A 13,500-nucleotide genomic window follows, 5' to 3' on the forward strand; every position below is an offset into this window, starting at 1 on the left:
GTCAGCTCAAAGGGAACAGTCTTGTATTAGTAAGGCTGAGAGTTGGCAACTGATACTGGTGAAAGAAAAAAAAAAAAGAAAAAAAAAAAAAGAGAAGAACAACAGCTCAAGTGAAGTGCAAAACGTAAAGAAACGATGTTCTCAAAAACACAACATACAGGTATAGGGAACAGTGTAAACTCTTGTGTGATCAAAGCTGAACATTTAAAAAATTAGTCCTACTATTATTTACTGAATGATACAGAAGACCCCTGATATTTGTATTGGAATGTGTTTTATTTTACCTTCACAATCTACTTTTTTTTTTTTTCTTTTCTCTGTTATATGAATGACTGAAAAGTAGAAACATATAACAGGCATCTCTGGCCTTTACGTAATTTGCTCTGTGAAACAACACTAGGTTCACATTTGTTCCACTAATAAAAACAGTTCCTCAGATGATATGGGGATAGCTTCCAACACTTAATTCCATAGATTGCCCAATCTCCAAACAAACAGAGAGTATGTTTATCTGTGTATAATCTGGCATTTTGTGTATAATTAGTAATTGAAATGAAGAATTTATTCCATCCAGTTAATGTGTATAAACAGAGGATGAATCGTTTCAGTTTGTTGAGAGAAGCTAATGCTTAGAAACAAACACTTTATGTTTTACTACTATTGAAAGCTTCTGCGAGAAGATTTGCATAATAATACTGGCAACATCTCACATTAGTGTTCATATTACAGAGTGACGGTAACAAAAGGAAACGTTTAGTGTATTAAAAAGCCACAGATGACAATTAGTACAGGGCACTATGATTTCAAAGAAATTTCCCCTTTTTTCAGGTTAAGTGTTGCAAACCTCCTTTTCTGGCTTGCAAATGTGTTTCCCATTGGTGGCAAAATTACTGATGAGGGCTCAAGCTTCCACCTCTGCTTTAACCCTTAACATCACAGCATTGCCTCTGCTTTCAGTCATGAGCTGTCAGCTAGGATTTTTTCTATCTGCGCAACAATTGAAGGACTACTTTTTACATGATTTCTGAAACCAATTGCTAACTCCTTTTTTCCAAACTCTTCTGTAATAGCATTATTCTCCCACTACCTACCCATGCTGATACTATGTCAACTAACAAAATGGGACAGGGATAACAACAGAGCCAAGACATTAGACATCTAATGCAGGTTTGCTGACAGATACCATGAAATGACTCAAAACCTCAAGAAACAAACATCACTAATATAATTATCTTGTTTCTTATAAACAGTCTCTCCCATTTTGGTTTAAATTTAATTGCATGTCCTCTGGTGATTTTTTAATAAAGGGAAAAAAAAAACAAAACAGTGATGCTCTGCTTGCTGTAGAATGACAGTGTGTATGGAGAAAGAGACCTCAGAGATACTGCAGAACCAGATATCTCAAATCAAGTCAACTTGCCCTTCTAACATGGCAACAGACCAAAACTAGAGGCATGGTAAACTTAAATAAGCAAATGACCCTTTTTAAATTTGATTCTATACTTAGTTCAGGGCCACTTCATGCTCAAGCAAGGATCTGACATCAAGAATTTGCAGAGAGAAATCACCATTTTTAATCAGTTTGAACTTACACCATGGATGGATACTTGCAAGAGAGTGACAGATTGCTGACCAACACTGCTAAACATACCAGTAAAATGTAATCAGAAAAGATAAGAATGTGATAAAGATGGGAACTTCCCAAAATTCATATTTTATTTCATGTTTCTGTTCTCAATCTCAAACAAAGCACAGCTTCATGCACAAGTGCTATCTTTTATGACTAAGCAAGCTAATGTCCCCAAACTTCCATGACTAGGAGTGAAGGCAATTTCCAAATAGTATAATCAGGCACAGGATATGATAAGCACATGCAGCAAGCCCTCTCTGGTTACAGGATTTTCAGCTGTTCAGTTTTAATTTTAAGTGAGCCAGTAAGACTCACTGCAGCTTGTCTTGTTTCTCCCACCTACGCACCTGCTGCAAGAACAAAAGCAAGTTGCCCATTCACAAATGCCATGAATAACTGCACTCTGCAATTTACTGTTTTTCAAAAGATCAGTGAATAAATTATATGTGAATAGGAAAACTCTCTAGAGGACTCACTGAGAGATGACAAGGACGTGCCCATGAGCTCTATCAACCTGGCAAGCCACTTAATTTTATTTGTACAGCAGAATAGGGAGAGGATGTAGGCATCATTTTAGCAAGACCCCTGCTGAACTTCACAGCTTAACTGAGAAATGCAGCTATATAACTCTTATTCCTTAAATACTGTAAATCTTGTTTTGATGGACTAAGCAAATGTGGTTTTTGCCCTTTTATTAATCACAGCAATTTTGGCAAACAGAGAATTCTGAACTACTGCAGATTTCCCCCGCATTATTAATGCGATGCATGCACATTACTATAATTACAGCCATAGGCAGCATACTGACATATGAAAGGACTATATTTTGCAAGAAATTTAAGCCTAATTTCTACATATAAAGCATCCTTGCCAATGAATTAATGCCAGAGTACTTTAATGAAAAAACATCAGTGCTTTAAAATTACTACAGTCTATTCAGCCTCATTGGCCTCACATGCCAATCCCAACAATATCATATATTTAGAGTGCCAATTAATTAAAATGACTGAATTCTATTGAAATGATCTGAGATATTAATATGTGAAACTATATTAATATATATGTATCTCTGGAACAAGCCTTATTTAAGTTCAGGACTGATAGATTCACGTGTTAACAGAAAGTTTCCTAAGGGAGACTTGGAAATCTATTTATAACAGAAGAAAGGAATTCGTGGATTATTTCCACTCTAGACCAGCAAAGCCTCTTAAGTTTTGAGAAGTGTACCTTCAGAACTATTTTCGCATACCGCACAAATAATTCTTGACAACTGTTGTCTTCAGACATTCCTGGCATAAAAACTTAGATGGGTTAACAAAACATTTTATATGAAACGTGTGACCTTCTTAGGTCTCATTAATTGCCCTCATCTTACTACAAACTGCAACCTCATGCAACTTCTCCATTGCTGATTTTCTAGTCAGCAAAAAAAAAAAAAAAAAAAAAAGATACAAAGGTAACTGTGAAGACTATTCAACAATATCATTAATTCTAATCAAGAACTTAGGTACAGCAGGAGATATGCGCACGTGGAGGTGCTTAAGGCCAGGTTGGATGAGGCCCTGAGTAATCTGATCTAGTACTCTATCCAGCAGCTGGCAGCCATGCCTGTGGTAGGGGAGTTGGAACTTATTGATCCTTGAGGTCCCTTCTAACTGAGGCCATTCTATAATTTGGTATCAGCTTCAGCTACCTTACCTCCTCTTAGGCTATTAAAGATAAAGAAAGTGAGTTTTAAGCTTTCTACCTGTTCAGTTATGTCCTGGAATGCACCCAGAATCTATCACGTGCGTTCTTCATTTCTGTTGCTTTATGTTTCCAAAGATAAAAACATGAGTTGGTTTTACTAAGAACACATCATCTAACCCAAAGCACTTACAGTTTCATTAAACATAAGATTACACATGAATAACTACATAACACTGCAGCACAGAAACTTAAGACTAATGTTTTAACAATTATGCTATTTACTACGTAGGAAACAGACTTATGTATCACATCATTTCCAACATTGTCTTCTGATCATGTGCAAATGCAATGGAAAACGCAGCAATGATAGCGGAGTAGCAAAGTCCTAGACTGCAGCAAGTGAGGATTTGGTCAGATACAACAGCCGAGGGCACAAAAGCAAAGGAAAAAAAAATCTGCTTACTCTTGGAAGGCCTCAGGTAGGCAGGGATCTCCAGCAAGATAGCCTTACCTCCACTGCAAACCATTAAATGAGGTCTGGGAAGGGGTGAATCCTGACTGCACATCCTGCAGCCACTCAGATGCATTGCATACACCTGAGCTCCCCTGGGTTGGTCCTGCTTTTCCACCAGGTGCTCAATCACTGGTTCAAGCCATGAGTTAGCATTTCCACTACACCATATCATATTGGAATGGTCCTTTCCTGTTGGACAGCCATCCTTTTATATTTGACAAACACTCAAAAGCCCCTTTGTGCAAGGTGTCATACTTGATAAAATATTTCTAAATCACTTTTATTCTTACAGTGGGTGAGATAAGTGTGTTCTCATACTGTTTTTCAGTATGAGAAACAGTATAGCTACTCTATTTCACCTCAGGTCCAAAATTCCAAGCCTCTAGTTCTTTTTGCATGAAAGCCCAATTATGCTCTGTTGCTTCCTGACTCAATTTCCTCAGCAAATGATGTCATTGCTATCTACTTAGTAGATAACAATAGTCTAAATAGTTGAATTATGGAAGATCTCAATAGTAACCTTTAAGTCAGTCAATCAATTTTCAAAGCAACTCATAACCTTCTAAATTATTTATTCATCCTCACTTTTTCTAATCTCCTTCAATTTAGTAAATAGTTTCCTATTTGATACCATACTAAAAAGTTATAAGCAGTTGTTATGGTAAAGTCCTGATGGATCTCTTCTACTGCATCACCTTTATTCAGAAGATCAATGAAGTAATAACAAAAAAACAAAACAAAAACAAACAAAAAAACCCCAAATTATTTCCTATTAGTTTATTAATTAGTTCATTTTAACAGCTAAATGGAAGCTAGAAGATATTTTTAGCTATATTTTTTTTTATATTTTATGACAACAAACTAAAAACAAAATTGCAGAATTAGTCATTTTTAGTTGCATTGAATAACTTACATTACTGAAAATATCAAAATACTTAAAATCATTAGAAGTATATAGTATAAGATGACTTTAATTTAACATGCAGTGTTACTAGACTGAAAAATCTGAGACTGTGCTTCTCCTGCCAGATCTTTCAATCTCTTTTATTGTACTCAGTTTCTAGGTGAGTAAATATTTGTACTCATTCTAGCAAATTCACTTGGAAGTTACTAAAAATACATACATACTCATCCAAGTCTGAAATTGAAGTTCACTCCAATACAAAACAAAAGTATAGTATGGATAGGCCAATTAGATACATTTAATTCCCCTCAGATTGCTGTTTATTACAAAATAGAAAACTCTGAGTTTAATCTCATCCAGCTTTTACAGGTAACAGCACTGGCATAACCAGGGACATCTTCCATTCTTAGACATTCTTGTTCTGGTTCTTACCAGTTTTACACAAGTTATTTAGAGTTTTATACATGCATATTATTATTTCATATCAATGCAAAAACCAACTGCAATGAATAAAGCACAGGTTTTGAAAGAATCACAGATAATTTGGGGTTGGAAAGGACTTTGAAGATCACGTGGTTCCAACACCACTACCACAGGCAGGGACAACTTCCACTAGACCAAGTTGGTCAAAACCCCATTCAACCTGGCCTTGAACAATTCCAGGGCATTCCAGCTTCCCTACACGACCTGTTCTTCTGCCTCATCACCCTCACAGCAAAGAAACTTTGGAGAATTTAGACTCCTCCTTTTTTAACCGTCTCAAAAACATCAGCTCATTGCTTGAATGCTTTCTGCCACATCCAGAAAATAAACAGATATATTACTCTTTCTTTTTTAATTAAGGATAAACTTACACCACAAACAATAACATAGAACTCACTTTACTTATTAATGAATATTTAAGTAGTATTCTAGGAATGATAACAACAAATAGGAAAAAACAAATAAATAATAAAGATAAAGATACATGAAGGAAACAATACAGTATACTAGTTTAAAGGAAACTAAAGCCAGTCTCTGTCAAGTACCAGAAGACAACTTGTTTTAAAGAAACTGGTGGTAAGAAAGCTATCACACCTGTGGCCCTGAGTTTGGAAAACCTTCTAGTACTCAGCTGAAAATAATCAAGTACAAGTATTTGCAACACTATCACTTAATGTGATTTTGGTTGTTATTTTAAGCTCTAATTACTGATTTAGAGATTTTACCACCTAGACAATCTACTCCTAATCAGTACCTGTAGTCTCCCACATACTGTTCCAATAACTGCTTGTCTGAATTTTCTATTTAGTTCTAATTATAACCTATTGTGGAGAAAACAGTAACAGAATGTATTAAACTTGTCCTTTCATCAAGGCAGTGATAAGAAATTTAGAAGAAATAACCCTTTCAATTGTTTAAAAATTGTGACCATAAATGACTTACCTTGCATACGCTACGTAGTGTGTAACTTTCATGCTCCCTTTGTGAAAAATATCCTTAACTCTGATATTTAATAGACTTTTTTCTTTCATATTTGTCCTTTTCCTTTTTGTCTTTTTTACATGAACACTGTGTTTATTCATTTGTTTTCATTGCCAACGATCTTTTTGTTTTCCTTGTTTTTTTAATACGTTATTTGATGGCGTTATATTTATATTGCTATGTACAGAAGTACAGTTGGATAAAGAGAATACAATATAAATTACCTTATGTTGTTTGGACAGATGATAAAGGAAAATAAAGGATTGTTTTGTCAAGAAGTTGTGTTACGATTTTTACTGTACCCTCTCTTAAATATTACTTTTTAACACAAATGCAATGATTGCAGAATTTGCCCTATCTCTGTTTAACACAACTATCATACATCAATAATCACTCTTATTTTATTTTTAAAAACTCCTGCTCCCAGTTTTGCTCAGTGTTGTTTCCAGCTGCACAGAAAGAGCCTTTTTAAAATATCACATGCATGAACTCACACATAAACAAGTCTGGAAAATCATAAATGTGAAGTTTAATCTCACTTACCACAACTTAACTGGGCTTAAAGTGAGTATTTATCAATGACAAGATCTAACAACTAGCTGTTGTTAGACTACATCTAACAACATACAATCTGCAGCTCAGTGTAAAGTTCGAAGTAGCCAAGTAGAACAAGTCAATGCCTGGCAGTTGTTAGCTAGAAAAAGAAAGCATTAAGTGGATTAGTATGCAGGGCGTTGGTGTGTTGAGGGAAATTTTTAATTAACTCTCTCTCTTAAGAAGTTTGGCTTTGGTCTTACCTAGAATTTTATTTTATTTTATTTTTATTTTGTTTTCCAGAAACACTGATAAGAACCGAAGACAAAGCCGAGGCAAATTTATCTAAGAAGAAAACTAAGGTTCTTTATAAATCAGTGTCGAGGAGAAAAAAGCGATTTGGGAGTTCTGGATTTAAGAACTCATTCTCTGTATACACCTTCAGATGAAAGTCTGGAGGATGGATGCATCCAACGTACTGGATTTCCTCCCCATTCTGAGTGACGAGTCTCCCTGTATTGCTTCTCAGCAACATTTTGAGTGACACAGACCTGTCTGACTAGAAAATCCTGTCTATTAAAGAGAATAAGCATAAACTCAGAGACTGCCTGTCTGTATCTTAGGATAACTGGCTGAGTATTAACTTCAGTTTGCCCTCCTACAGCTGAAATAAAAATATGAGAAATAAACCTGCCAAACACCATTTTTACTGCCATTTTGAGAGAGGGAAGTATGTGCATATGAGAGAGAAAAAAACGCAGTGTTTCCTCTTGGCACGCTCCTTTATACCACCTCTTCTTTAAGAAACCCATAAACTGGAATTAAATCTTTCAGAATGCAAATACACAGGTCTGTGTCTATTAGCCATGTTTTTAACACAAAACTTCAGACTTTACAGTAAAGCTGTCACACTTCTGGATATAGTCACTCTACAACCCCTGTACAGTGTCACTAGAAGAAAGAGACCTTCTAAGAGGCAGTTTATCTGGCCTATTCTAGAGGGTTGCTTTTGGAGGAGAGGAATTGTGGTCTAGACTTAGTGACTGTATTTATAACTTCCTTCACAATTGAGAGCCTGCAGCAATTGTCTCTGATGCAGATGTCTTTACCAACAACTACATGTTGCCAGTTGAACCCTTCCCTGACTTTATATGAATTCCACTCTTCTTCCACTCCACAAAGTCTTGAACAGTTTTGCCTGTTTCAAGTATATTTAACAGAGGAGGAACAGAACTCTCTTAAAGATATTTTATTTCTGCAGCTTTTCTGGAAATAGGACTAGAAGGAGCAATCGACTACAGTGTACACGCAGGAAAGATGCAGATGTAAGAGCTATAGACATGAATGAAGTCATAAGAGCAATGTTATGGATATCACAAACCATCTAATTCAAAACAAAGAATCCAAAGAAAAGATATAATTGGACACAACCAGCATTCATTAGATTTGCTATTTGTTTACTTTATAATGGATTTCCATTCACTTTAATCCTCCTGAAAAATAATTCCCTAATTTAAAAGAAGTATAACAGGATATTACACACTGGAATGTAATAAAGCAATCCATAACACATTGCATCTGTGGAACTAGCAATTACAAATTTCAGGAAAAAAAAAAATTGTCCATTTGTTAATTCAGAACCAGATTTTATTTAATTTGTTCAAAGGAATGAAAAACAAAGTTAACAAGATAGGAAGTTCAGTGACCTTTTTGCAATGTGAAGAACAGTAATTCTAGCTCTGAATTTGGAAACTAGATAAGAAAATAATTTTCTTTATTTTCTATAAAAATGCTGCCATGGAAGAAAAATGAAACAAAAGTCTTAACTCTGGACTTATTTGACAGTTTCTATTTTTATTACTGAAGTTATAGTACAATCAAGATGATAAAAGCAGACATATAGCAATCACCAACTTGATAGGCCATTTTATCATTGCTGCCCTCTGCTGCATGGAACAACTTCTAAGTGTTTCTATTTCATACACAGGTGAATGATTAGTTACAGAGACAGATATTCAAATGAATATCACAAGACTGATTTTGTTTATTCCTTAACTTTTAGTGAAAGTTCTGGACAAAGAAAAACATGGATTTGTAGTGTGAATGAAAACTATTATCGAAGTAAATATTAGTTTTAATATTTAGAAGAAACATATCCTCAAATCTGTTTTGTAATTAAGTTGATCTATTTCAGCAGGTAATTTTAACTCAGTTAAACAGGCTGCAATAACCATTAACAGTAATGCCTTGACAAACGTCATCTCTCAATAAGTATTATAAGTAATAATAATAAGCAGCAAAAACAGGCAAAATCTAACATGAATAGTCTATTAATTCATGACTTTTCTGATTCTCCAAGTACAGTTTATCTCCAGTAATTCTGTCTTTCTCTATTTTTTTAATTTCCATTTTTAATGCATCCATGCATCCACCTATTTATCTCGGGAGGAATTGCTATCCTTACATTTCATAGTTTCAACCAACAATAAGTCTATTTTCTGGGAAGACACAGCATGCACTACAGGACAAGCCAAAATATATAATCATAAGCTAGTATACCCTTGCAAGCACATCCTCAAACACATCAAATTATGTTTCTCTTTAGCTAATGAAAACAATGGGGAATTACATGAACATTGCCATAGATTGTTAATAACATCCAAAACCTAAAAAAAAATAACAACAAAAATTATGTTCAAGCTTGAAGTTTGGCCTAGCCTCACCAGTAAGTTAGCCAGAATTTACAAATATGAAGCAGTTTGGAGGATATCATCTTTCTTGACATGGATTTTCTGAAGACTCCCAGGCTTTTTTGAAAGCCCTGCTAAAGGCACTAGTTAACTTTATTCCGTTTAAAAAATCTGAATATTTTTCATTACTTTTGTCTGAACTTTATGAAGAGAAGGATGGGAAATGAAATGAAATAAATATCCAAAATAACACAGAGAGAGAGATTTGTCACGGCTATGAAATGCCCCACAGGCTCTGAGGAAATGTTTTACCTAGCACTGTCAGCTTTCCATATATCCCATTTTAAATCAATCTCCTACTGGTTTCAATTAGTGTACTGTAAAATTGGGTTAATAGCAGTTGTGTATTCATTTTACCCACACTCTTCATGATTTTTTAATCACCTCATCAACAATACCCCTCATCAGTTTTCTCTAGACAATATTTATGTTTTTTCTTCTTTCAGTTTTTCCCCTTCAGACTGTCACTCTATTTCAAAATCATTTTACTTCTCTTTGTATGTCCTTCCAAGATGTGGAGGCCACAGCTTCGAAAATACCAAGTTGTGGGTAGCATACCACAGTCATGAGTAGCTGAAAGTGAATATTCTTGATTAGTTTCCTGAAGAGCTAGCAGAACACTTCCATTTGCATACGTATTTCTTAGTGAATACTGATAGTAGGCATTTGATTCCAGCTCCTGGAATCAATATGTTGTTTTTTAAGTCATCAGAACTTTAGTACTGATGCATAAAAGCAGTAATCTGCAACATTTTTGCCCGTCTCCCACACATCCCTTAAGGTACTTGGTTCTAAAAATCAACACAAGTAGAATATTTTTGAGATAGGTAGATTAATATATATAGTATGACATACACTAAAGTTTACGATTAGTGAAATCAACGGCTGGAAAAAACATACGTTTATTTCCAAGAATCCAGCTTGCTCATTGCAACAGAAAGCTACAGGGAGTTGCCTCTTGTTGGTGACATGAGAGTAAGTTTTAAATGCAGATTCAAATATTTAGTAGTTCAGCATTTTAAAGGAATTAAATGATGAATTCTTACCCAAATTTCAACTACAAATAAATGTCATTTGGATTCACCACAAATGTAGATGAACCTGCATTCCTGCAGAAAATCTTGATTCATACTATTTTGTTGATGTCTTAGGGCACATTATCTGCAAACTATTATTCATCCCACACAACACTCGGTTAGCACAGAACAAATCAAAGTTTGTATTACCTCCTACTGCATGTACCTCTGGAAAATTACTGGAGCACTTTTGTAAAAATAATTATTTATAATCCAGATATTTTCTACAGGACTTCGTAGAATGTAAATAGTGTACCAACCTAGTCCAAGTGCAAATGTTCCTTTCTATGGGATAACGTTTAGAGTTGATAACTGATAAGTTTGATTTGACAGCATTCTCTGTCTCACCAGCTATCCTCAGGAACTGATGCTTGTTTGAACTGTTTCTCTCCCTGTGTCTCTTGTGACAGAACTAAAGCACTTAATCCTCCCCCAGTCCTGAACTTCATATTTTTCCAAATGCTCACTGTTAATATATATCTAGCCTGCTAAATACAATTCTTGGTGCACTTAGTAGATGTCATGTCCCCAGAATGGAACTGTCAAATTAAATTGTTTATGTTCAAGATGTTTACAGAGAAGTAATTTTCTTTCTAAGCTGTTGTATTCCAGGTTTCAGCTAGCTTCATCTCAGCATAGTCTGCTTTTGTTTTCTTCTGTCTTTTTTAGCAATATATTGCATTTTTTACATACAAGTCATTTGGAAACATTATTATTCTAGAAGTAAAAGGAATTAAAAGTGTTTGTGGTGACTCATGCTACACATGAGTATATTGTCTTAAATTGCAGTGATTGCTTCCAGTTGTTAGCTGACCAATAATAACATAGGAATAATTTAGTTAGATTTTCTATATATAAGACAGTGACACAGCACATAATGCTGACAAAGGGTTGATAAATGCTCCACAGACAAGCAAGTCATTACCTGGTGAAGTTAGAATATGTTACTCACTGCCTCAAGAACACACAAAGCTGCTTTAGGTATATGACTAGTCTTATACTTTCCATGACCTTTGAGTTTATACCTGAACAGCAATGGCCAAGCTAGCAAATACTGAACAGACACAGATGTCATCCTACCACCTACCTTAGTCATCCTGGCTGACTCCGTTGGCTAGTGGTGCTAGGATAATATACCCAATGTATTACTCACATTATTAACATAACTCAGGAAAGAGTTGCTCTGGGCTGAGCGAACATAAGAACAGACCACCTGTGTTCAAGTACATCCCTCATGGACTTGAGTTATATTCTCATATTTAGCAGCATGAATTCCAGAAACTGTTTACTAGCCGATCTGACAGGCACTGTACATTCAGTTCACGGATGCAGGGTGAGCTATGGGCCTTTGAAGCAGGGTCATGCATAAGATGGCACTGTGAGGATTTGCAGAAGTGTTAGAGTAAATGCTACATGCTAGAACAGGTGGAAATGCTGGCAGTATTAGGCAACACCTATCTGCTTTTGGGTGGTGAATCTGAGTGTATACATCAATGTAGCCAATCTCTGTTCACCTCTCTAAATGCATAACCTTTGCCCATGTAAAGAGATCGGTTTCCTCAATGGTATTTGTGTCGATCATACAAATAAAAATACTCTGTCGTTTGATAGGGGAGCACTGGAGTAATCACTGATGTAATTTTTAAAGGTTTATCAAAAAATGGTCATTCATGCTTTTAATTCTCGTGGTCCTCTTAGGGTGGCTATAACCTTCAAAGGTCTGCAGAAGCTCAGTGTGGAATCCTGGCCTCACCCACACGCAGGAAACTGGAGAATACGGTGACACTCTCTCATCACATATATTTTAAATATTCACATGAAATATGCATTTTTGAATTATGCATTCCTGGCCTTGGCTGTAGCTCAAATTGGGAACTCATCCACGATTGTATAACCCAGGACTAAGAATCTTAAACTAACTGTAAAACATCTTCATATGCAGTTGGTTTAATAAAGAATCCAGTCAATGGAGAATGGAGCTCTTAAATGATGTTTCACAGAAGATGATACGTGAAACATTAAGGATGAGAATGGCATAATAAAAAGTTATCACCCAGACAAAGAATTCAGTTAGAGTTTGATTATATACTATTGTACAAATATGGAAGACAGCTGCAACAGTATTACTAAAACACACCAAGATTTCATTTTTAATTTGCTAATTGAGCCAATGAATATTCATGACTGCAAACTCGTTGCAGTTCTGCAGTTCATTTCTCTGCAACATGGTTTTCACTATTGTCATAAAAATCCAGACCAGTAGAAAATGAAAACTAGCAGACTATTAAAATTTCCCTTCTTTGCAATTTCCTTCGTATTCCCTGTGCAGCAACACAACACTGCTCTGATGACCCTGCTCAGACTTGAATGTGTCTTTTTCAACAGCAAAAAAATACTGATCACGATAGAAATTTATTCTTTAGAGCTCTGCATTAATTCTATCTTCCTCTGATTCATCATAGCTGAGAGAACTGACTTTGTATTTTTTTTTTTTGCTTGAAAATGTGACACTTTTAGTTGCTCGCTATTTTTCTACTATAAACATAAAACGAAGACAAAAGAGCAAAGTTACTGAACACAGCAAATACTGCAATGATAATTTTGTGTAACGATTGCTTAAGGCTGGCGATAATTCTAAATTACTTTCTTAATGGATTCAATGCAAAGCATTGGACTAATATTTACTATCAAAACAGCTTCTAAGGAAAATAAAAATGCGTGACTAAATAATGAGTGCTTCAAACAGTGTAATTTGAAAATATTTCTTTGTCTGCAAGTTACTCATCTGTCGAATATATCATAGGTATTTGTTGCCATAGCTATTTAACCACAAGTTTTTTTTCTTTAATAAAATATTGTGGGACATGCCCAGATGATAGAATTACTGAAATCTCTGCTGAATTTATAAGACTGTGATGAATTTCACTGACAAAAGGGCT

Source organism: Gallus gallus, chromosome 2 (assembly GCF_016699485.2).
Source record: "Gallus gallus isolate bGalGal1 chromosome 2, bGalGal1.mat.broiler.GRCg7b, whole genome shotgun sequence".
Taxonomy (NCBI): Eukaryota; Metazoa; Chordata; class Aves; order Galliformes; family Phasianidae; genus Gallus; species Gallus gallus.